Below are 25,355 nucleotides of genomic sequence, written 5' to 3'. Positions count from 1 at the left end.
GTGGCGGGAAAGTTTTAAGCCTGAAATTCTGTCTTGTTTTGTTTTTGTTTTTTTACTAAGAAAACCAGCGCCTCTCCTGGAAAACTGGCTGGGAGCTTCTGGGTGGGAGCTCCCCACAGGAAATGGCCCTCTCTAAACAAAAGGGAGTCTTTAAGGTCCATCCCAGTCTTTGTGTTTAGAGGAGGGTTTATACGGAAAACCAGAGCTGGGAAATTAATCTCTGCTCCAGCCAGGCTCACGGGGGAGGCGAGAAAGGAGATGCGTCGCCCACTCACCCTCCCAAGTCCAAGTGCCAGGCTGACCCACTGTGAGTGCCAGAGAGGCGGAAGAGCAGGGCCGGGGCCGGGGCTGGGGGTGCCTGGGAGTGTTTCCACACCCCCAGGAGGCAAGAAGGAGCCAGACTGGGTGGAATTCTACGCAGGGTGACATTCCCCTTTGGGCTTTCAGCTTTTGTTTTAAAAACCCACTACCACCAAAATGCAGAAATACAGGAGAAAGGAGGAAAAAAGGGATTTTAATATGATCTTTTATTCCTACAAGTTAAAGTTGGGGTTTTGTGATATCCTAATACCCTGCAGTTAAGTCAGTGATTTCAATGACTCTGTGAACTACTATCTTCATTTTTCTAAATCTACACTGATGACCTGCTCATAGCTCGCGACTTAGGCCTCTTGACTAACAGAGGATTTGTAATCACGGCTGTGTTAGATAGTCGGGGCCCGAGTGAAGAAATGTCCAGCCTTTGCCCCCTGCTCTGGAATGTTCCTGCTCTTCACTTAAAGGGACCCGTCATTATATCAGTATTTGTGTAGCAGAATCCTGAGTTTATATGGCTAGGAAAGCAATTATGTCTTATCAAAAATCATTTTGCCTTTACAAATTCTTGCCAACTGGGCCCAACAAACTTCTGGTACATCAGTTTTTTTCCCCCCAGGAATATAAATCTTCCCACTAATAATTAGAAACACACATTTTGTTGAAAATGGTGTTGTGGGTTTACTTAGTTGTCAGAACACTTGAAAAGGACGAACATCTTTTCAAAGCAACAACTTTGTTACACCACTATTTTTAGGTTTTATATTGTAATTATATTTGTAGGAGGGTCGCTAATCTATTTCATGGGTACTGTGGGTTTGGGACAGAGTAGTTTTCTTCCAAGCACCAGATAATTAACAGAACTGCAGGGACAAGATTAAAGCTGATACTCAGATTGCAGGGATGGAAGGGTTTTATTTGAATATTAAGTATGTGGGAAGACTGTATCTTAAATTTATCAGTCAAGGAGTATAGTTGTTTAAAGAGCTGTGATCGTATCAATTCCAAGATTTACAGAGAAAAATTATTCTCGTTGAAAATTTCAGCATCTGATGTGTCGGTGGTATGTTTTCTCATTTTCTAAACACAAATTTTTGAGAAAGGTTACTGTTGTAGTTATTAATTTACAGAAGTGGAAGTATATACTGACTTAGATTCATTTACAGGCTTACATACAGTATGCATTTGGCATGTTTTCCCTTTTTAAAGTATCCGTTCTTTTCCATTTATTATCTATGCTTGGGTCGCTTGTATTTTTACAAGGAAAAGATAAAAATACTAATGATCATCTACCCTCTGCATTATTGCAACTCTGCAGTGTATGGCACTAGGATTCCTTGCATTGAGAACTGTTTCTGAATCAGCCCTCCAAGGATGGCACACCTAAGAGGGAACATTCTCACCTGGCAGACTGGACATAGCTTAGTTTGTGGTTAAACAGATTCTGGAATGGAGCAGGTCTGTTTGTACTGGGTGGAGGAGCAGCTCTGTCTGTAGCTCCTCACGTTGGTGCAATTACTGGCAAACCCTGAATTAGAGTGAAAATGTCCCGATCAGGAATGTTTATCCATTCCCTGGCGTTCTTAGATGATCAAAGGGAAGCGTCTCGCCCTTTGCAAGACCAGCATCTGTTGCCATTTGGTCGTAGTGCACCCAGCCTGCTGACTCTCAATCTTAAAAACAAAAACAAAAGCTGGTGGGGAGGGAGCAAAGGTTCAAAAATGCTGATGGGACTTCGGAATAGCGTGAGTTTCTGCTCCGGGCAAATACACTTTGAGAACTTCTAACCATTAATTGTTCCCTCTTCTCTCTTTAAAAAACAAAACAAAACCAAACAAACACCCCACAGGCCTTTAATCAAATTGCAGATTGCTCTTGTTTGTTGTCATAAATCATGGATCATGATGATACACAGCAATCCTATAGGTGTGAGTGTATCCTGCAGTCCATGAAAAAGAATTGGTTTTCTAGTTCACTAAGGAAGTCAGCCTGTGCGCTGCTCACTGCAGGAGACCCAGGCGTAGAAATCCAGCAGTTTGACCTGGCTCCCCGAGTTCATTCCAGTGCTCTCTCAACTAATCTCTCCCTCAAACTAATCAGCATTATAATTTCTGAATTAACACTGCTGTTGTATTCCTTGGAAAGCCTGCCATAAATTCCTCAGCTCCCTCCCCATGCCTAATGGGTTAGTCTGCAGGGGAAGTTTCTCATATAGGCCTGGGTTAAAGAGTAAGCATATAGTGCAGTAAGTTTTAGGGTATTAATGTAGGTTTTTTGTTGTTACATTGGATATTTGTAGCACCCACTGCAGCAGGGGACCACAGCAGAGGTTTCTCCCAGGACAGTTCTGCATATTTTAAATCCTGGTAGGCACTTAATTCCGATGGTTGCTTCTCAAAGGAAGGGTAGTAACAAGATCACAGAGTCAACCCTTTCCCCCATGAACTCAAGAGTGACATCTTTGGAAATGATTTGCTTCTATTTTAGAGATTAAAATAACATGATGAGAATAAATCCATTGGGTTTTTAATTCAGTTGATTTTTAGGATCCAGACTACCAAGATTGATAAGCTAGTTGAACTAATTGGATGGCATTGTGCCTAATTTCTTCTCACTATTTTTTTTTTTTTTACTGGCAAATAAATTCACCTACATTATCCACTCCTCTCCTCCCTCCCCCTAACCTTCAGAAAATACAGGTAAGCAAAAAAAAAACATTTCTACAATTCCTTTCTCCAGTGTTAAGGCTTTGGTACATATGTCTTTTATGTCCTTTTCTTTGCATACACACACACACACACACACACACACATACTGAGATCATACTATAAAAGTGTTTACATTTGATTTTTCCTCCCACTTTATTATGAACATCTTTGCATGCCAGTGGACACATTTCTGCTGCCTTGTGTTTGATGGTTCATACTATGCCATAGCAAGGATGTGCCGTAATATATTTAACCCATTGTTTATGGAGCTGGAGCTCATTTCCTGCTTTGTGACATAAACAGCCTGTGCATCCTCCTGGCTAAATCTGTGTGTACACCCTTAGTGACTTCCTTATTCAGCTCTTAGACTTGGAATTTCTGGGTCAAAGGGCATACATTCTTTTGAAGACATTTGCTGTTTATTGCTAAATCTTCTCTGGAAAAACTGTACTAACTATACTCCCACCAAGAGCATCAGCAGGCCCATTGCCCATTTTCCTAATTCCCTGCCACTGCAGATTGAAAATGTTTCAAAAGTGGAGTTCCTCGCTGTGGAGTTTCATGTTTTGTTCTATCCGTGATTTGTAACTAATACTCCAGTCTGAACGGTAAAACACTTGGATGTTACACTGACTTTTTTTTTTTTTAATCCTATTTCAAGACACCTCCCCATTGGTTCTGGTACTGCTACAGGTGTTAAAATGCTTGGCAAATCATTTCTGGAGATGTCATACTTGAGTTCGGTTGATTTGGGGGTCTTCTGTGTTAGGTCCTTGATGTATATTGCTGGCTGTACATTTAAGGGCTGGGGATGAGTCCAGTGCCTTGGGTTCGTGGGTGCATGGACAGAATTTCCTGGAGTCCAGGCCAGTATTTGCCAGGAGAGCCACCCACTGCTGATGAAGCTGTATTGCAAGGTGCATACTAATTCCAGAGATGTTACACTGTGGAGAAGTGCCTCAGAACCTGTGCCTACAGCCTATTTCTGTGTTCCTGGTCACATGGTTGGTTTGCCTTGAGGTGAGGATAGACACACTCTTAATTGGTGTGACTTAAATTTTGGGGGACAACTAGCCAGTTGCATCCCTGGAAAGAACTTTTATAGAAGCAGTTAAAACAACAATGCCTTTTATTAGGTGTGGACCATGCATCTCCCAGTGTGACTGTTCTTTTCCTCCTCTGCAAATTGAGGGGGAGGGCCTGGAGCTCCCGCAGGAATTCTCCATTCTGAACGACCCACCATCAGGGCATTCCCACTCTCCCCAGAGGGGTTGAATGCCCTGTACATGCCCACACATACCCAGGTCTCTCTGAAGAGTGAGGCTTAGGTCTCCCTATGTAGTCAGGGCAACCCCAGCCCAGAAGGCCTCCTTAATTGTTACCAGAACATTCTTGCAGAGCACAACGCCCTCCACAAAGCCTACACACATGTTCTTAGAGTGTGACTCTAAGAAATGAGCAGATGTAATGGAAACCTCAGTCTTGACTCATCCTGATTGTTACATATGAATGGAATTTGCATCTCATTTAGTGTTTAACGGTATTTCAGGGTAAATTCCCATTGAGGTCATGAAATACTGAAGTTATATGCACACAGTGCCTTTCTCAAAGGAATTGGAAACTCTTGCAAATAAAAGCCTGCCTTCTTTGCCTTGAGTCCTTGATATCAGTTGACCGGCAGTGAAGGAGTCAGTGAAGAGAATGTAGATCAGCAGTGAAGAGGTTTGACATCTGGGTGCAGGCGTCAGCCCTGGGTGGAGATAGGCCATGAGCCTGCTCTTGTCTTGCCCACTCAGTGGGGATGTAGACGTGGTTACCATGAAACAGCTTTCCCAAGTGCTCGGTAAGATCCAGTTAGTACAGAAAACAATGAGAAGTATGAGTTCCTATGCAAACTGACGGCATTGTGTAATAGAGAAGGCTTAGAAGTTCAAAGAGATCAGGGAGGATGAGAGTGAAGGGGACTTTGTGGAACAGGGACTTGCTAAGCCTTTAGCATGACTTGCTAAGATGTGAAGCGGCAGGAGAAATGGGCAGTGGGCTCGGAGAGTTTCACCATCATAAAGGTTTAGAAATAGGAATGAATGTGGGCATTTTATATGGCAGGGAAAAAGCCATAGCTGGCTGTTAGTTTTTAATGAATGCATAAATATTAAATGAGGATATTTTAAAGACTTTTTATTTGTCAGTTGCCATTGGTTCTCCAGCCAGGCCTGTTACGCAGGTGACAGACGTAGAAGCTGCAGGACCAATGCCGATAAGCTATGCCTTTTTTTTTTTTTTTTTTTAAACTAGGCTTGCAAGGCCACACAGGCTGTTCAGATTGGGCCCCTGGAAAAGAAAGTATTTTCCTCTGGCTCTTTCCCCTTTACTTCCTTGATGAAGCCATTCACTCCGTGACTTCACGTGTTCCTTTGCATCTTCATTCTGCCCATCCAAGCAGCATGGCTGCTTACTAGTCACGGTGGCTCTTAGCCTTAGAAACTAAAGATGTAATTCCCAGGTAAAGTAGTCATTGCAAAGATATTAGACTCCTCCTGTATTAAGGCCTGGTGATACAGTGGGCAGAGGTCCTGGAACTTAGGGAGGAATAGGGGGTGTATATTAAATAAAAGCAAACATAAATATGTACTTACAAACTGATAAGTGCTATAAAGCAAAAGCAGAGCTGATGTGAGAACATAATTGATCAGTAACAAGGGAACCTTGTTTCCTTTGTTTCAAATGCTGTTCACATCGCTTCTCACTGTGTTAACTCACTCAGTTCTCACTATGCTGCCAGGTAGGTTCCAACCACCATTATTCCTGATGCCCAGGTGAGGAACTGAGACTCGGTTAACTAACTTGCTCTAGGTCACAGCTAATAAATAGCAAAACCTGGATTTGAACCGGGGTAGTTAGTTCAGAATCTGCCATCTTACACCAAGCCCTCGCTGCTGGTGTAGAGGAGAACTCTTCCTTCAGCGTTTATTGCAAGGAGAACAAGAGGTCTCTTGAGCCTAATACCTCTTAGGATCCTGCCTGCATAGAGGAATTTGAGATCTGGGGACTTGACTTAGCCCCAAGTAACGTGGCAGTTACTTGGAAAGATTTCAAGGAGGTGAGTTTGCCCAGTTATGTATGGCATCTCTAGTCCGAGAAAATCTGGGTAGCCTTTCACTTCTTGCCACTGTCTAATCTTTCCCAACCCACCTGTCTGGACTCTGAGACCCTCAGCCCCAGCTGACATTTTCTCCTTAGTCCATCCAACCCTAATGGCAGATACTTCTTGCAAAGGTGTTACTTGCTGTAAATCAGCACCTGAAAACATTTGGGAGCTCTTTGGCCAAAGGATCTGATGAGATGACTGTGTCCTGAGAAGCGGAGGGCACTGCCCACCACTGCTTTTGGTTGTAGATAGTGGGCAAGGCCCAGATTTCATTAGCTGACTTTTAAAGCTCCCCGCACTCAGGTATCCCAGCTTGGGGTCTCCCCTCTGCCCGTGTGTACTGCCCTCCGAACCTCCAGCCAGCAGTCGGTCTAGGGACGAGGCCCTGTTCTGTCACTTTATTGAGGCCTAACTCCCATATCTTAAAACTCCCCTTTTAAAGCATATAATTCAGTAGTTTCAGGTAAGTCACAGAATTGTGTAACCGTCACAACTCTCTAATTTTAGGACATTTTTGTCCACCCCTTTCTCCCCTGTTTGTGCTCATTAACCTCTCTTCCCAGCCCCTGGCAGCCACTAATCCACTTCTCATCTCCATGGCTTTGCCTTTTACGGACATTTCACACAAATGGAATAATATAAAATGTGGCTTTGTGTCTGGCTTATTTCACTTAACATGTTTCCAAGGTGCGTCCATGTTGTAGCATGAATTGGCAATTTGTTTCTTTTTATGGCTCAATAAATTCCCATTGGATGTCTCTACCACCTTTTGTTTATCCATTTATCAGCTGATGAACATTTCAATGGGTGCCACTTTCTGGGTGCCCTGTTCTTGACTTTCTGGAGCCTAAGTGCTTCCTTCCAGCCCTTCCATGAATTTGCACGTTTTTCTTCCAGGCTTACCCTGTGGGTTTTCCTACTTACTAGCCTATGGGGCTTCCCCGCATAGGACTATTATGTTACCTAGTTTTTTTCTTTTTCTTTTTTTTTACTTCTGTCTTTTTGTGTATATCTGTGTGTTTGTTTATTTGGACCATTCAATGGATATATACTGAACACCTATTTGCTGAGCACGTAGTGAGCGGTTGGGGATGAATCAGTGAGCAAAACTAAGAGCCTTGCCTTTCTGGGGACTTTGATTCTAGCAGAGCTTACATTCTAGACGACTCTTAAAATATATATAATTGCTACTCATGTATATTTCCAGCATCTGGCCACAAGATGTCCTATAGTGTAGATTCTCAGTGAATGTTGCTTGACACTATTACATCGACATTTTCTTAATAATTCTAAAAAATCCTCTCCAAACCATGCAGAGTGCTTGTCTTGTGTCTTACTAGCAGTGTGGTCACAGTTGCCAGATTTTTTCCTGGAGGTGAAAGAAAGGTGCTAATAAGTGTCCCGTTGGAGACTAGAAACCAACTTGGGAGAGCGCGCCTCTTCCTAACGGCCTGTCCACTCCAGAGCCTGCCTGCGTCTTGCGCCCTTCCCAGGCTGTTCAAGTAGGAGTCTGTTATTCGAAGGATTGGAATCTTGTGGCAACCCTGTTATCTGTGTGGGAGATGGAAGATGGAGGTGGATCTGTTCCTCACTTACTGTCAGAATTGAGAAATCTTTCTCCTTCCTGTTTATTGGTAGGAAAGCATTTACTCGGTTCCTGACTGAGTGAGGCGTTTGGCCCTGAACCAAGCAGCCAAGGAGCACGGCCAGCTCCTTCCCCACCTTGTCCAGAATTAACCGTCACCGTCAGGTACCTGCCTTGCCCAGTCTCTTTTGGAAACCATAGGCAGCTTGGTGCTCCCAGAATGCCATGAGAATTAATGAGTTAACATGTGTAGAGGCTGTGGAAATGTTAAGTGCTAGTGTTCTTATCTTCTCTCTCTGAGCACACTTGCCTTATAAGGCTGTCCTCTCAGGCCCAGGGGCTTCTGCTGCCGAGCTGAGGACAGTGGCAGTCTATGACCGGGTTCCCAGGATGGGCTCAGATTTCCTATTTTAATACTGGTGATACTGCTTTTTGGCTATTTGTTAAGAGTCAGTCTCACAAGTTCTTTCCCGAAACTCCGCTTTATTGCTCCTATTTTTAGCACCCTTTCTCTGTGCTCCTTTCCCTCTGAAAACCATGTATAGTAAAATCCATTTGAACAAAATATTACAGTTCTAAAGTTAAGTTCTTAAATTCTCTCTTCCTGGAAAGGTAGGCTGCTTATCCCAAGAGCTGTTCTGAAATAAATTCGTTCCTCTAAAAATGCCGTATGGAAAGTAATGGCAGATACAGCATTCCCGCCGTACTCCATCTTTTGTGATCAATGAGAGAAAGTGCACAGCAGATCCTCAACACAGATCATCACACAAGTTTGTTCACCTTCCTTTTGTGAAACAGACATTTCTTTTCAAACAGTAGTATGCAAACTTGGAAATGTACATGTTTGAATGCCAGTTTTAAAGATTTTCCCCTTCTGTTCTCATCTGTATAACAACAGAGGTTTATGGTGTCAGGTTTGTTTGAGCTGGAAGGGACCTGTGACGTCCTTTTGTTCAAACCCTAACTTGAACAGTGAGGCAGCTGAAGCCCAGGGTTGGGTCTGGAGCCCATATTCCCTTTTTAAAGTAGGCCACAACTCTGGGAGAATAGATAAAGGCTCTATTTTTTTGGGCCAAGCAAGAAGAGTGGAAGATTAGAATATTGCTTCTTCCGTGTTTGTTGACCTTTGGAAGTATCTTGGTTGTACCACCTTTTTTAGTGTCATCAGAACCCCAGGTGTTGAGTCCCTGGGTGCTGTCCATGCAGGGTCTGTGGGCCACCATCATTTTCATTAATGATACACTTCTGCTTGTAAGCAAACATTAATCCTGTTTAGAGGCAATGAACAAACATTGTTGGTGAGCCTTGGACCTCCTGTATCTGGTGAATGTTTATAGGCAATCTCTCGTTTATAGGAAATGATGCAGAGGTGGGGAGCTGTGGTTTGGCCTTAGTGGTGGGGAGTGGGACAGGGTAGGCAGGGCCTGTTGCTGGTTAGCACATTTGATTAGAACAGTATGCGAATGAGGCTCAGGCCACTGGACCATCTGTGTGCAGGCCAGCTGTGCTCTGCGGGGACTCCAGACCTTGGCCAGGAAGCTGGGTGGTGTGTGTCACTGGTCAGGAAGCTGGAGCATATCACCAGAAAACAAACTCTAAAACACATGCCCTGTGGATGGTAGACTATTCGTGGCTTCTCAGTTTATGGGGGATATTGTAACAGTTACACATTTTTGCACGGCTTTCTTTAAAAACTTCTGATTAATAACAAATGCATGTCTATCGTGGATCCTGGGAAAATACAGAAAGATGTAAGGAGGGAGACAAAAACCACTGATAGGTGTTACATTTTGGGTTTTCCTGTTCTTGACCATCTTGTTCCTTGGCCTCCATGATACCATGGACTTCTCTCATCCTCCCTGCCCAACCCCTACATCCTCCCTTTTATCCCTTTTCCTGTTGGTTTAGTCCTCAACTGATAGTATTCCTTAGCCCTCTGTCCTGTGTCCTCATTTCTTACTTTCCCACCCTTCCATGGATGATGTCCTTTTTCCCAGACTTCTGTCCTGAGACTCAGATTCAAATATCCTCATGGCCACAGCACCTCCAGCTGGCTATGTCCCATATGCCTTAAACTGAACATATCCCTAACTGATTTTGTTACCCTCACCCCCTAGACCTGCTCCCCTATGTTCCACATGTGAGTCACCCTTAACCCAGGTGCCTGGATTAAATTAGTTCTTCCAAAAATGCTGTTTAAAGTAATGGCAGAACATTCCAGCCATATTCCATCTTTTGCAGTCAGTGAGTGAAAATGCACAGATATTCAATATAGGTCACTACAAAAGTTCTTTCACTTTCCTTTTCTGAAAACAGACATTTCTTTTCAAACAGTAGTATGTAAACATGGAAGTGTACATGGTTGAATGCCAGTTTTGAAGATTTTCCCCTCCTATTCTGATTGTGTAATGACAGAGGTTTATGGCGTCAGGTTTTTTGAGCTGGAAGGGACCTATGATGTCCTTTGTTCAAACCCTAAGTTGAACTCTTCATTCTCCCTCCCTAGCTAGTCCATCACCAAATCTAACAATTCTGCCTCCCTCAAATCTCAAACCTCTTGACATCTCTCCATTTTTCTCTCTTCACTGTCCTTGGTCAGGCTGCCAGCAAAGCTTTCTGTGCTGTTGTACCAGCTTCATAACACCTTTCTGTCTCCAACCTGCCTTCCTATAGTCCTTGCTCTTCAGGACAGCCAAGGTAACCTTTCAAAAAATGGAAATATGCTCTGTCATTTGCCTGCATAAAAACCTCTGGCTCTATCCCTTTGCCAGATACCCTCAGCTATGATAGTTTCTCCTGCAGGCTCTGCTTTTGTCATAACCGAGCTTCATTCACTTTTCTAATAAAATGCCCTCCAGTTCATTTATTCAGGACGCGTTTTCATTGATTATGCACCATGTCAGACATTAGGTCCTGGGAACATGCTTCAGGAGATTGGGAGAGGTCCAGACAGACCTGGGAGTGGGCTTGGCTGGAAGGCTGGGATGGCTTTGTCCCTGGGAAAACTTGGGCCAGGACCATGCACTGAACTGCTTGGTGTGTTAGCTGGCGGTGCATGTGCACACTGTGCCCAGCAGTGTTTTTGGCATGTGGGGAAGTCGTGTGGTTAAGTATCTCAGCTTGCTTTCCTGCTGGATTTTGAAGGATGAGGCTTTGGCAGGGCAGTTCAGAAGCGCATTATGCAGAGGGAAAGACATCTGATTTCCTCATCAAAAATAAGTGCTTCTGAGGTTTGTCAGTTCAGTTTTGTTAGCTTTTCACATCTAATTACTGTGTATAGGGCTAAACTTTAACACAGTGAACCCTTTTGTATTTTGAATTCCAAGTCATGTTACTTTGCAATGTGGGGTTTTCAGAGTTGGGAAATCCCAGTGAGCCAGGATAGAGCATTGTTTCTGGATATACTAATTCCTTGTGTCTTGGAAGACTTGTATGTGTAGTAGCCATGTCCCCTGCTTCATTTGGGTTTGTTTTGTATCATCCTGGCCAGATAAACTAAACACAATGATAGAGGGTAGAAAAGGCTCTCCATTAGTGGAGCCAGTGTTTGTGTAAAGGTTAAATCCCTAGGAAATAGAAAGTTCCTCACTCTGCGGTCTTACAGATCCACTCCTTTACCGCACTCTGCCCTCATGAATCAGTGCTTTTCTTCTTGTTGGGGAAGCTTGTTCTTCAAAGAGACAGACACCTCTTTTTTACCTAATCTAAGAGTATGAAAAATAAAATCTTTGGGTTGTGTTTGTGACCACTGGAAAGTTTGTTAAAATGTTCACTTTCAGATAGAACAAAACAAAGTAGACACACTGCCTGGGTAGTTAAGCTTTTACCAGAATGTTTGGAATTGTTAGGTAGCATCTGTTTTCTTTCTTACTGTCTGCACCTCCTAGTGAATCTTGACTACTCAGTACCAGATAACTAGTTATCAGGCTGCAGTCAACATGGAGACCTCTCGGGAAACCTGTTTCCCATAAACTTAGAAAGTTGCAAAGAACCATAAATACCATGGCCACCCATTTTTCTTTTAAAAAATTATAAACTAATAAGTAGTTGCCGCTTTTAAAAAGTAAAAAATATAGAAATACATGCAGCAAACAATGGAATTTCCCCCTCAAGCTCCTCTATTTCCATCCTGTTCCCATTTCCATCCTGTTCTAGAAGTGTAATCAGTTTATGGTTTAATATGCATCTCTCTGTACACTTAGATGCAGATAAAGATGTTTTCTTACATTCGGTACATATGATTTGTTCGCTTTTTATTTTAACTTGACAGTAAATCTTATATCTTCCCTGTCAGAATGTATAGCAGTAGCTCATTCTTTTTTAATAGCTACAAAGTATGTCATTGTGTGGATATTCCATAATACATTTTGCCATTTATTGCTGACATTTGAGTTATTTTTAGTATTTTTGCCTTTACAAATGCTATTGTAGGAAGCATCTTTTCATATACATGTATGTATATATACATACATATACACAGGGTTGCTGGCATTTCTAATAGTATAGTAGAGTTACCTTTATGCATTTAACTTACTAGAATTCAACTATATATACTCATGTAATTAAAAATGTAAAATTTTATTTTGTATAGGTACCTCAGCAAATACGTGTTTATGTGTATTATGTATATTTGAATAAATGAACTACTTTAGGCACTTTAAGTGATTTGTCAAGACATGTTTTTCCCTGTATGCCATTTTATACTTACTCTTTAACTCTAGAACTTTAGTATAAGGTAAATATTCTTAGAAATGTTATTTCTGGATGAAAGAGTTATATATGCATTCAATTTTTTGTTTGATAATGCTGAATTGCCCTCTAAAAAGACTTAACAATTTACAGTCCCATCTAGAGTGTTCATTTCTCTGTACTTTTTCTATCATTAGATATTAGTCTCTTTTACTCTGTAATCATTGACTGGAAGAAGTCACTTCATTATTGTTAATTTGTATTTTTATTATTAATGAAGTTTAATATTTCATGTGTTCACTGGCCTTAGTTTTTAAACAACTGGTTATTTTTCTGTCATGCTCTTTATCGATTTCTAGGTACTCTGTATATTGTAAAACATTGTTTATTTGATAATGTATGTACTTTCTAATATATGTATTGTGGAAATATCTCCCCTAGTCCTTTGCCTGTCTTTAAGGATGGGTCCAGATTGTCATTATTGCTGTCAGTGTGACCTTCTGCCTAGAAGATCCAAAATTATCAATTAAAAAATCAGAACTAATAACAAACTTCAGTAAAGTGGCCAGAAAAGATACATAAAAAAGTCACAGGACTTTTTTTTTTTTGGACATACCAAAATAGAAAGGCAGTACTAATCAATTAGAAAATGTAATGAGAGAGCTACCATTCTTGGCAGCAGTAAAAACAAATTTGCACAAAGTGTCTGAAGAATACTGTATTCTGAAGGATAGAAAAGGCCTGAATAAATGGCAATAAGGACTGCATTCCTGGTTGGGTCTTATAAAGTGGTCAATTTCCTCCAGATTAATTTGCAAATTAAATACAATATAAATACCAAAGTAATTTAAAAAGAAATTGATAAACTAGTTCTAAAGTTCTGGACTTACCAGTGTCTATAAAGCCAAGACAATTTTGAAAAAGAGGAACTATGAAGGGGGGCTTAACCCACCAGGTATCAAAACCTATTTCAAAATGTTAAAAAAAAAATTTTTTTTTTTAGTAGTGTCATAGTTGAAAGAGACAAATCACTCATGGAGGAGACGGAAGGCCAGAAAGGTAAAATGAGGTCATAGAGCTTGATGGGGGCATTTTTCATGAAGTATAAGAACCTCTCCGTGTCTGAACTGATTATGATTCTGACTTTCAGCAAAACTGCGTCTGGGGATTTCTCACCAAGAGATTGTGTGCTTGGGGAGAATTATGCACTCCAGGAATCAATTTACTGACGCTTACAAAGCTTGAATAGAGGTTAGCAAAGGAAAAGGCTTGTGCAAATCTGGCAAGTCGTTGTGTGCTTCACATTTCCCATTTTCCCTGTGAATATAGCCATAAAGTTCAGGGGTGAAAGGGGGTGGGGGTGAAGGTGAAGAGTCCTGGGGCATATCTAGGAGCAGGCGGTAGGAATGTTTTAGAAACTTGGACTCAATTGGCAAGCTACCCTGAGTTACACGGAGTTAAAAGTTTAAAATGGTTACCTGTTTGAAGTCATGAAAATGGCCTATTTTAATTTAATTTCCTCTGAGGCTTTCAGTTTGTGCTGTGTTGTGAAGACAAGTTTAAAAATGTGCAGAGGGGAGGGGATTTAGAATTTGTAATTGTGTGAAAATCTGGCACTGTTGTGTTGTTCTGAGGTTTTTCTGAGTGTCTTGTGAGCTGGTCAGCAGCAGAACCTTCTGTTCAGAGCACTGATAGCATCTAGGGTGGAGTCAAGGGCGGAAACATGTTTGATTGCATACTTGCCAACTTCCTGGCACTAGGAAAATTATCACCAGACAGCAACTACCAGGCTAGTTTAACTTTAGTTCTGGGCAGGTATGTCTGCAGCAATCATTTTCAAAGTAAATTTCTTAAAATGTAGGCATCGTTTGCCTTCCTCTTGCAGTGTTTTCGTGAATCCCCTACATTTCATGTGTGCATATATGTTTCCCATTAAACATTCCTCAAAGTACAAATGGCGTATCCAAACACTGTATTTAGTATTCAAGAAAGCGTAACATCATACAGAAATTTTCTAGGGACTCAGTATTTGCCAACCATTGTAATGCCCTCAAGACAGCTCATCATCGGCTAGGTGGAAAACAGTAAACAGGAGATTGCAAAAGGCTAATAGCTCTAACAGAAGTAAGCACAGGTAATCAGTCAGTGGGTAGAAAATTGAGGAAAGGTTCTTAGAAGCAGTGGCATTTGGGTTGGGATGTGTAGGATTATGTACTTTTACTTTATACACAAATCTGGGCTTTGTTTAGACGTGAATGGTCCATGGCACTTTTTTTTTTTTTTTTTTGGTAGTAACTTAATGTACCGAAGAAACATGAATGTGCACTTCAGAAGTCCTTCCACTTTGACTTAGGTCTTCGTTTTTTCTTACGTGAACTAGTACACATCTAAGAAGTCCTAGGAAACAACACAACACATGCACCTTTAAAGAAATGGGAAGATCACAATTTCTAAATAAGTGGCGATGAATGGATGTGTTTTACTGAAGCAGTTTTGTTTACAGTAAGTATTTATGTTTTTGGGAACTCAGTAAAGCTAGGAACCCTAGTTCCTGCAGGAAGTCCCTTTCTGATTCACAGCCACTTTGCAGAGGTCAGTTACCTGTTAATTTTAGCTGCTGAGAACCAGGACCTGGCTGGAGGGCTCAGAGGGTTGAAATGTGTATTACCGAGTCCATGCCCCAGACCTGTGGTGGCTGCATGGAAAGGAGAGCTGGCCAGCACTTCTGGCCTCTTTACTCTGGGTACCCACTTGCCATGGGCTTCCCAGCCCAGCCTTCCAATTCTGCCCACTGTGTCCCACCAGAGCCCTTTTTACCCTTCCTCAGACTGCAGATCCAGACTTTCAAACATCTGTAATATTTGTCCCTTATCTGTGTGTTCACGTGTTCCGTCACCTTGCGGATATTTATAAGTCGCCGGTCCTGCTTTCGTCTGAAGAAGGGCGTGGCCGGGCTTGGCACCCTCCCCCCTGTGTGTCTGTGCGCCTGGCTGCGAGCTCCGTGGGGGAGCAGGAGGACTGGTCCGGACGGAGAGCCTGGGCTCCTGGGCTCCGTCTCCAGCGGGCGGGGCTTCAAAGGGCAGAGGAAATCCATTGTTGGAGAAACGGCCACTTCCTTCCATTGCTTCTTATAGTCTCTCCCCGTTTCTTTCCGCTCCTGCGTCTCGGGCCCAGTGGGGCCCAGCAGGACCAAGGAATCTGCGGGGTAAATTGGTCGAGGGGTGACATTACCTGGAGAGATGATGTCTTAGTTGAGGCTTTGGGGGACAAGTCATATGGGTCAGTTGAGAAGAAGGGCGTGCGGTGAAGAGTTTTACACCGGCTCTGAGTTCAGAAAAGGCTCATAGCTTCTGATGTCTTCATAGTGCCTTGAGCTTTGGAGTTTGCCAGGGTAGGTTTTGAATCCTGGTTTCCTATCCTGGCTCTCTCACTTATTAGCCATGTTATCTTTTTTTTTTTTTTGGTATCATTAATATATAATTACATGAGCAAAATTATGGTTACTAGATTCCCCCCCTTTATTAAGTCCCCACCACATACGCCATTACAGTCACTGTCCATCAGTGTAGTAAGATACTGTAGAATCACTACTTGTCTTCTCTGTGTTGCACAGCCCTCCCCGTGCCCCCCCCTCTACATTATGTGTGCTAATTGTAATGCCCCTTTTTCCCCCTTATCCCTCCCTTCCCACCCATCCTCCCCATTCCCTTTTCCTTTGGTAACTGCTAGTTCATTCTTGGGTTCTGTGAGTCTTCTGGTGTTTTATTCCTTCAGTTTTTGCTTTGTTCTTATACTCCACAGATGAGTGAAATCATTTGGTACTTGTCTTTCTCCACCTGGCTTATTCACTGAGCATAATACCCTCTAGCTCCATCCATGTTATTGCAAATGGTAGGATTTGTTTTCTTCTTATGGCTGAATAATATTCCATTGTGTATATGTACCACATTTTCTTTATCCATTCATCTACTGATGGACACTTAGGTTGCTTCCAGTTCTTGGCTATTGTAAATAGTGCTGCGATAAATGTAGGGGTGCATATGTCTTTTTCAAATTGGGCTGCTGTATCCTTAGGTAAATTCCTAGGATTGGAATTCCTGGGTCAAATGGTGTTTCTATTTTGAGTTTTTTGAGGAACCTCCATACTGCTTTCCACAATGGTTGAACTAATTTACATTCCCACCAGCAGTGTAGGAGGGTTCCCCTTTCTCCACAGCCTCGCCAACATTTGTTGTTGTTTGTCTTTTGGATGGTGGCTATGCTACCTGGTGTAAGGTGATGTCTCATAGTGGTTTTAATTTGCATTTCTCTGATGATTAACAGTGTGAAGCATCTTTTCATGTGTCTGTTGGCCATCTGAATTTCTTCTTTGGAAAAGTGTCTGTTCAGATCCTCTGCCCATTTTATAATTGGCTTATTTGCTTTTTGTTTGTTGAGGTGCGTGAGCTCTTTATATATTTTGGATGTCAACCCCTTATAGGATATGGCATTTGTGAATATATTCTCCCATACTGTAGGAGGCCTTTTTGTTCTACTGATGGTGTCCTTTGCTGTACAGAAGCTTTTTAGTTTGATATAGTCCCACTTGTTCATTTTTGCTTTTGTTTCCCTTGCCCGGGGAGATACGTTCATGAAGAAGTTGATCATGTTTATGTCCAAGAGATTTTTGCTAAGAGTTTTATGGTTTCATGACTTACATTCAGGCCTTTGATCCATTTTGAGTTTATTTTTGTGTATGGAGTTAGGCAGTAATCCAGTTTCATTCTCTTGCATGTACTTGTCCAGTTTTGCCAACACCAGCTGTTGAAGAGGCTGTCATTTCCCCATTGTATATCCATGGCTCCTTTATCGTGTATTAATTGACCATATATGCTTAGATTTATATCTGGGTTGTCTATTCTCTTCCACTGGTCTATGGGTCTGTTCTTGTGCCAGTACCAAATTGTCTTGATTACTGTGGCTTTGTAGTAGAGCTTGAAGTCAGGGAGTGTAATTACCCCTGCTTTATTCTTCCTGCTCAGGATTGCTTTGGCTATTTGGGGTCTTTTGTTGGCCCATATGAATTTTAGAACTATTTGCTCTAGTTCATTGAGGAATGCTGTAGGTATTTTGATAGGGATTGGATTGAATCTGTAGATTATTTTAGGCAGGATGGCCATTTTGACAGTATTAATTCTTCCTACCCCAGAGCATGGGATGAATTTCCATTTATTAGTGTCCTCTTTAATTTCTCTTAAGAGTGTCTTGTAGTTTTCAGGGTATAGGTTTTTCACTTCCTTGGTCAGGTTTATTCCTAGGTATTTTATTCTTTTTTGATGCCATTGTGAATGGAATTGTTTTTCCGATTTCTCTTTCTGCTAGTTCATTGTTAGTATATAGGAGTGGAATAGATCTCTATGTATTAATTTTGTATCCTGCAAGTTTGCTGAATTCAGATATTAGTTGTAGTAGTTTTGGAGTAGATTCTTTAGGGTTTTTTATGTACAATATCATGTCATCTGCAACCAGGGACAGTTTGACTTCTTCCTTGCCAATTTGGATGCCTTGTATTTCTGTTGTCTGATGGCCATGGCTAGGACCTCCAATACTATGTTGAATAAAAGCAGGGAGAATGGGCATCCCTGTCTTGTTCCTGATCTTAGGGGAAAAGCTTTCAGCTTCTCACTGTTAAGTATGATGTTGGCTGTGGGTTTATCATATATGGCCTTTATTATGTTGAGTTACTTGCCCTCTATACCCATTTTGTTGAGAGTTTTTTTATCATGCATGGATGTTGAATTTCGTCGAATGCTTTTCAGCATCTCTGGAGATGATCATGTGGTTTTTGTCCTTTTTGTTGATGTGGTGGATGATGTTGATGGATTTTCAAATGTTGTACCATCCTTGCATCCCTGGGATGAATCCCACTTGGTCATGGTGTATGATCCTATGACGTATTTTTGAATTCTACTTGCTAATATTTTGTTGAGTATTTTTGTATCTATGTTCATCAGGGATATTGTTCTGTATTTCTTATGTCTTTGCCTGGTTTTGGTATTAGAGTGGTACTGGCTTCATAGAATGAGTTTGAAAGTATTCCCTTCTCTTCTACTTTTTGGAAAACTTTAAGGAGAATGGGTATTATGTCTTCTCTAATTGTCTAATAAAATTCAGCAGTGAATTCATCTGGCCTGGGGATTTTGTTCTTAGGTAGTTTTTTGATTACCAATTTAATTTTGTTGCTGGTAATTGATCTGTTCAGATTTTCTGTTTCTTCCTTGATGAGTCTTGGAAGGTTGTATTTTTTTTTAGAAAGTTGTCCATTTCTTATGAGTTTTCCAGTTTGTTAGCATATAGATTTTCATAGTATTCTCTAATAATTCTTTGTATTTTTATGGTGTCTGTCATGATTTTTCCTTTCTCATTTCTGATTGTTTGTGTGTGTGTAGATAACCATGTTATCTTGAGCCAGTTACTTCTGAGACTTGTTCTTCCTGTGTGAATGGGAATAACAGAATCTACAGCATCAGGTTGTGTATGTAATCAGGTTGTAGCAGTAATCACAGAGCATGCTGCACGAGAGTTTAAATAATGTGCTCAACCAGTGTGAAGCTGCTATTATAAGTTGGGAGGGGGTTATCACTGAAGTGGAGTGAGGACAAGTCACAGAGAAATCCGCCAATAAGCCCAGCTTTTGGGCCATTGGAGTTAATTTATAAATCAGTTACTAAGGTACATGGTTCCATTGGCTTCATAACTAGGTTCATAGCCTGCCCCACTTGCTGACTAGGTAACATTTAGAGTCTCTAAATCTTAGTTTCCTCATCTATTTCTAAGATGAGAATGATGGTGATGCCTGCTTCATGGACTCATAAGGTGTGACTGTGTGTAGAACATAGGTGCAATGTCTCGCACAGAATTTTATCTAGAAAGGAAGCTCTTTTTTTTCCTCCACAGTAAGCTTTAAGCAGAGCGAAGAGCGAAGAGCAGTTACTACTATGCAACAATCTTGTCATTGTGCTCTCTGTCCTGGGAAGCATGGCCATTCTGTCTCCAAAATTTTGACAGTCCTGCATTACTTAATTTTCCCAGAAAAAACACACACACACACACACACACACACATTAGTCTGTTATATAGTAACTCCTTATTCCATTATTACCTTTGTAGACATTTCCATCTTCCTTCAAAACTTAAAGCTAGGTTCCTCACTGTGTTTCAGTGTGTATATAAGCATGAGTCCTGTTGTACCCATCTGCTCTGCCCTGTGATTTAATGATGTATCATAGAATAATCTTCATCTCTTTATCCCCAACATTTAACCATGAATGCCCGTGTGGTGGGAGCTCAGTAATGTCTCTAACGCAATTTGACTTCCCTGTTTTTCAATATTGCTCCTTCCATTGACAGTTAAAGTGTTTGTGCCGTCCTGATTATTTGTGGTGGTTTATTTCACATTGAACATTAGGTAGATTTACTCCAGACATTGGCATATAACAGAACATGCCTTTTCTTCTTAATTTTGTTGAAATAATTTCCTTAACCAAGCAATTTTGGTAAGGTTTAGTGTATTTGTTACTTGCTAGGTTCCAGACACCACTCTAAACTTTTTATGTAGGTTAACTTTCTGAGTTCTCTTAACAGTCCCATGAGGAGGTAAAACTGTGATCCTCATTTTAGTGGTAAAGAAACCCCAGAGAGGGTAAGTAACTTGCCCGAGTTCACACAGCTCCTTGAAAAGGCTGTATTTGAACCTGGGCAGCTGTTGACTGCAGCCCTGGTGTCTTAACCATACTCAGCTCCTTGCTGCCTTGCCTGCAAAGTTCATTTTCTGTCTCTTTATGAAAACTTGCTTGCATTCCCTTGACCTGTGCACAGCTTTAAAGGTGGCAGCAGGATGTTGACCAGCAATAGGGTGAATTCTTGACCACAGAAGAACTGATACGTTGAAAGGCAGGTGACGTGAGGTGGGATGTGGTGATGATGACAGATGCTGGGTCAGTTGCCAATCTGCAAATAAGGTTTCGCAGATTCAGACTCTTCGGCGATCACTGTTCCTCAGGGGGCAGTCATCCTTTTAATCTTGTGGTGGAAAATTAAAGGAATCTCACTGAAGTGTGGTTTTTTTTTAAGTTTTCTTTTAAATATTAGTTGAGAGAAGTTAATTAAGTACCTGGCCTGTGGGTCCGGCTTCTTGCATTTTCCTCCTGTTTTCACCATTTACAGAGCAGGTTTTCTTTAAGAGAATTAGATTACAAATTGAGGGTTTATACCTTATCGGTAAATCATGAACATTCAGGGTCTTGAATAGGTGGCAGGCTTGTGTAATATGACCTGAATAAAGTTAGGCAAACACAACTATCTCAGATCTTAAAGGCCTTTTGAACAGTCTGAAACTAAAGTGTTTGTCAGAGTTTCAAGTAAGACCCAAGAGAGGAGGATAGGCGGCTTTCTCATTTTGTTCGAAGAGATTTTTTTCACTTAGTGTGTCTTAGGGTTGCTCCAGGTGGTAGGCACTGCATGGAGGTCTGGCTCTAAGCCTGCCTGAAAGCAGTGATTGTTGTTTTTTGGGTCATTGATCCCCTTGAGAATCTTGTAAAATGTATAGTCACTTCCCCAACCACCAAAGAAAACACACATGCGCGCGCGCGTACATGCACACTGAGTTTTGTTCACAACCCCTTAAAGGCCACAAACCTGGGCTTTAGAGTATATTGCAATTCATCATGCAGGCCAGTTTGCCTCCCCTCCTGACTGCCATCCTCTGCTTGGATTGCCAGCTCTGAAACTCAGCTAACCAGTTAATGTATTGCACTTAGAGTCTTGTGCATACCCCAGGACTATGTGCATGGTAAGGTCTTCTGGACTCTGAGCAAGTGAATCTTGAAGAAAAAAACATTCCCTTTTATTCCCCCAGATGTTATCACTATAGGAGACTGTCAAGTGGGCCCTGCTTTCTAAACACCCTTAGCCAGGTGGGTCCATAGCCAGCCTACCCAGCCTGCACGCGCGCCCGCCCCCGGCGGCACCCTCTTGCCCGAGTCCCTCACCTTTGTGCCTTGGCTCATGCTCTTCCCTCTGAAGGCCTCTCCGTCCCTTCCAGGCCCCAGGAATGCCTGCTCATCTTTCAGTGCCCAGCTCAGAGGGATGCTTTGCTGTGCTCCCTTAGCAGCCGCTCTCTCTCCTCTGTTGCCACAGCAGTTTTTAAAGGCCTGGGTTATAGCACACATACCATGTAGTAATTATTTTTGTATGTGTGGCAGACTCCTCCACCTGTGAACCCAGAGCTTGTTTTAATCGTCTTTGATCGCTCAGCATGGTGTCAGGCGCTAGATAAGGTTTGCCATCCAGCAGTGAACAGGTGGGCCACGGGGTTAGAATGCCAGGTTTCACATTCTGGCTTTATGACCTTGTGATGAAATTACTTCTCTCTTTGTGCCTCTGTAGCCTCATCTGTTGGCTTGTGCGGGGCAGGAGGGATGGAGCTGATGCATGTTGTGCCTGGCACTTGGTAAAATAGTCAGCCAAGTGCTAATCATTGTGGTATTTAATCATAATGTTAAGCAGTGTTACTGAATGAATGAAAAATTCTTAAAAATAATCCATCCGTAATTGGAGATAACATTATTTAGACGTACAGAAACTTAAGTCAATTCTGTATTTACCAAGTTTAAATCCCAGCATAGATGAAACAAATCAATCTTAACATTTGTCGGGCACCCTGGAGGCTTGGTAAGACGACACTCTCCCTACAGTGTGCCATACATGTCTTTATATTAATGTTAACTGTTGTCTCTGTGAGGGTGTTTAGCCATTTAGAAGCAGGTTCTGTGGGAAGATAAGACTTTCTAAAAGGAAATCCCCTGCACGCTATTTTAATGCTAGTTTCAATGTGTTCAAAACCTTGTATTTTTCAGATCACTTCCAGAGCGGCCCCAGAAAGCTTTGGGAAGGGTGGCGGGGGGGCCACTACCCATGTAGAGTCCCGCTAGTACCGCACAGCCCTGTGGGAATCCATGAGAAACAGTTAATTGCAAAAGCATTTTCCTCTGCCTCTAAGAAAAGTCAAAGGTGGTGAGAAAAAAATGCCATTGGAGCTCTTTCCTCAGTGTGTTTTGTTTGTAGGCAGGATGGAAGTGTCCTGTTTAAGTCATAAATGTCATAATCCTGTTTTAGGATAGGGAGGAACTTCACTGGCCCAGCCCAGCTGTTCCAGATGAGGAAATGGAGGTCCCAAGAGATGGAGGGATTTACCATGTGACACTGTCATGGATGAGGATGTGGGACGGGTCTTTGCCGTCTGTGCTCATGGGACGGACTTGTGGCTGGGGTGGTGGTCTGCTTTCTGTACCTGTCTGTCTGCAGGCACACAGCTTGCTTTTATAAAACCCTCCTCAACTTCCCTAGTAGTACCTCTTTTGTGCTTTCAAAACTAAATTTTGCCTAAGTTAAAAGCTTGGAAGGGTATTTAGTTTTGCTTCATAACAAAGCAAAACAGTTAGCTAATGACAGTGTTGGAAGCCTTAACCACTTCATCCAGTGATGACACACATGTCCCAAAATTTTTGTAGTGAAATGTAAAAACCACCTGTAATCTTATGCTGTGATCAAAGGTTAACCAATTATAGCAGGTCTCAGGTTGCCCAGCAAGGTCCCTTTCATCAGCCTCTAGCAACCATTTCTTCCATGTTTTAGCTTCTTGGTGTCTTGGTTTTTTAAGTTCAGCTGCCCATCCCCAGATTTCCAAGTTGTTAAAAATAGTGTGTTTGCTCTTATATCTTTTTTCAAAAGGTGGCTCAGTTTGTGATCTTGAAGTTACTTATGAAAAGAAGGAGTATGTTTTAGAATAAAATAATAGTAATTTCTCAATTAAATGCCCAAGCTCTAGTGACTTCAAATTATAGAACAATACTTTAGGTCGTAACTGTACAGTTACAGAATCTGTGCATAAACCTGGCAAATTAAAAAATGGGCAGTCATGTTAGTCCCTTGCAAGGCCTTATAGGAGCACATCATACTTCTGTCTACCTGTAGGATCTCTATAACATAGAGAAGAAACAAGGTGCCTGTCTTCTCCTGTCGTGTGGAACAAGGTATCTGAGAGCTGGAAGCAGAAAGAGGCTTTGTTGTGTGGATCCCTAAAATGTACTTTTTGGGTACACTTCTCAAATCTTCTAAGGAAAACCAATCTTGAGTGAGTTATTTAATAATTTTTGGTCCATTCCAAGTACATTGCAAAATATATCCTCTTAAAGAACAGAAATGCAGTAGTGACAGCATTTAAAAATTACTGGTATTTAAATGTTGTGTGCAGAGACTAGGTTTTGAGTTGTGCATAGCCATCTCCATTAGTAACTGGGTAGGGTGGGGTGACCAGGCAGCAATCCTTTCATGCATGTTTGAGAATATATGGATAGGTAGATATGAGGCACATGTTACTAACACCGTGTTTAGTAGTTTCTCCTAAAGACCAAAATTATAGCCTCTGCCTCATCTTCATTAGTTTACTTAGATATGGATTCATGTGCTGTAACTTTAGAAAAATGCCTTTTATGGTTCCTTTACTCCAAAAAGGTATTTTAAATGCCTGATTTGTGCTAGCCATTGTGCAAGCTGCTGAAATTTAAAGACAAAGAAGGCCCTTTTCTTACTTAGAGTGATGAGACATGAAGAAGATTACAAGTGCCATTGGATAAGTAATTATTTGTGGGTATGATTTACTGTTATATGTAACTTAAAGTGGCTTTAGAATGAACCAAGGCCCACTTCCATTCTCATATACCTCTTCTCTTTCATAATGGTGCTAATCAGTACACCTGGCCCTTGAACAATGTGGAGGTTAGGGGTACCGACACCACTGTGCAGACAGAAATCTGCATATATCTTTTGACTCCCCAAAACTTTACACATAGGCTGATGTTGATTGGAAGTCTTTTTTTTTTTTTTTGTATCATTAATCTACAATTACATGAGGAACATTGTTTACTAGACTCCCCCCATCACCAAGTTCCCCCCACATGCTCCACTGCAGTCACTGTCCATCAGCGTAATAAGATGCTGTAGAATCACTACCTGTCCTCTCTGTGCTGTACAGCCTTCCCTGTGCCCCTCACCCCACATTATGCATGCTAATCGTAATGGTCCCTTTCTTCCCTCCACCCCCTTTATCCCTCCCTTCTCACCTATCCTCCCCAGTCCCTTTCCCTTTGGTAACTGTTAGTCCATTCTTGGGTTCTGTGAGTCTGCTGCTGTTTTGCTCCTTCAGTTTTTTCTTTGTTCTTATACTCCACAGATGAGTGAAATGATTTGGTATTTGTCTTTCTCCACCTGGCTTATTTCACTGAGCATAATACCTTCTAGCTCCATCCATGTTGTTGCAAATGGTAGGGTTTGTTTTCTTATGGCTGAATAATATTCCATTGTGTATATGTACCACATCTTCTTTATCCATTCATCTACTGATGGACACGTAGGTTGCTTCCAGTTCTTGGCTATTGTAAATAGTGCTGTGATAAACATAGGGGTGCATATGTCTTTTTCAAACTGGGCTGCTGCATTCTTAGGGTAAATTCCTAGGAGTGGAATTACTGGGTCAAATGGTATTTCTATTTTTAGTTTTTTGAGGAACCTCCATACTGCTTTCCACAATGGTTGAACTAATTTACATTCCCACCAGCGGTGTAGGAGGGTTCCCCTTTTTCCACATCCTTGCCAACATTTGTTGTTGTTTGTCTTTTGGATGGTGGCCATCCTTACTGATGTGAGGTGATATCTCATTGTGGTTTTAATTTGCTTTTCTCTGATGGCTAGTGATGTGGGTCATCTTTTCATGTGTCTGTTGGCCATCTGAATTTCTTCTTTGGAGAACTGTCTGTTCAGTTCCTGATCGGAAGTCTTACCAATAACATAAACAGTCCATTAACACATATTT

At 41.7% G+C, this 25,355-nt stretch overlaps 1 protein-coding gene across 8 annotated transcripts in view; it reads left to right on the top strand.

The window, feature by feature from the left end:
- Positions 1-25,355, top strand: part of RBPMS (RNA binding protein, mRNA processing factor) — a 167,411-nt gene that overhangs the window by 17,426 nt on the left and 124,630 nt on the right. The window contains exon 1 of one of the 8 annotated variants that reach the window (XM_073219060.1): positions 285-307. The exons of the other annotated variants lie outside the window; for them this stretch is intronic. The gene's annotated coding sequence lies outside the window, so the exon portion shown is untranslated. Of the gene's footprint in view, positions 1-284; positions 308-25,355 lie in introns of those variants that run through there. 8 annotated transcript variants of the gene reach the window in all.

This window comes from Manis javanica, chromosome 12 (assembly GCF_040802235.1).
Source record: "Manis javanica isolate MJ-LG chromosome 12, MJ_LKY, whole genome shotgun sequence".
In the NCBI taxonomy this organism is placed as follows: domain Eukaryota; kingdom Metazoa; phylum Chordata; class Mammalia; order Pholidota; family Manidae; genus Manis; species Manis javanica.
This window is presented reverse-complemented; position numbering and strand designations above follow the sequence as displayed.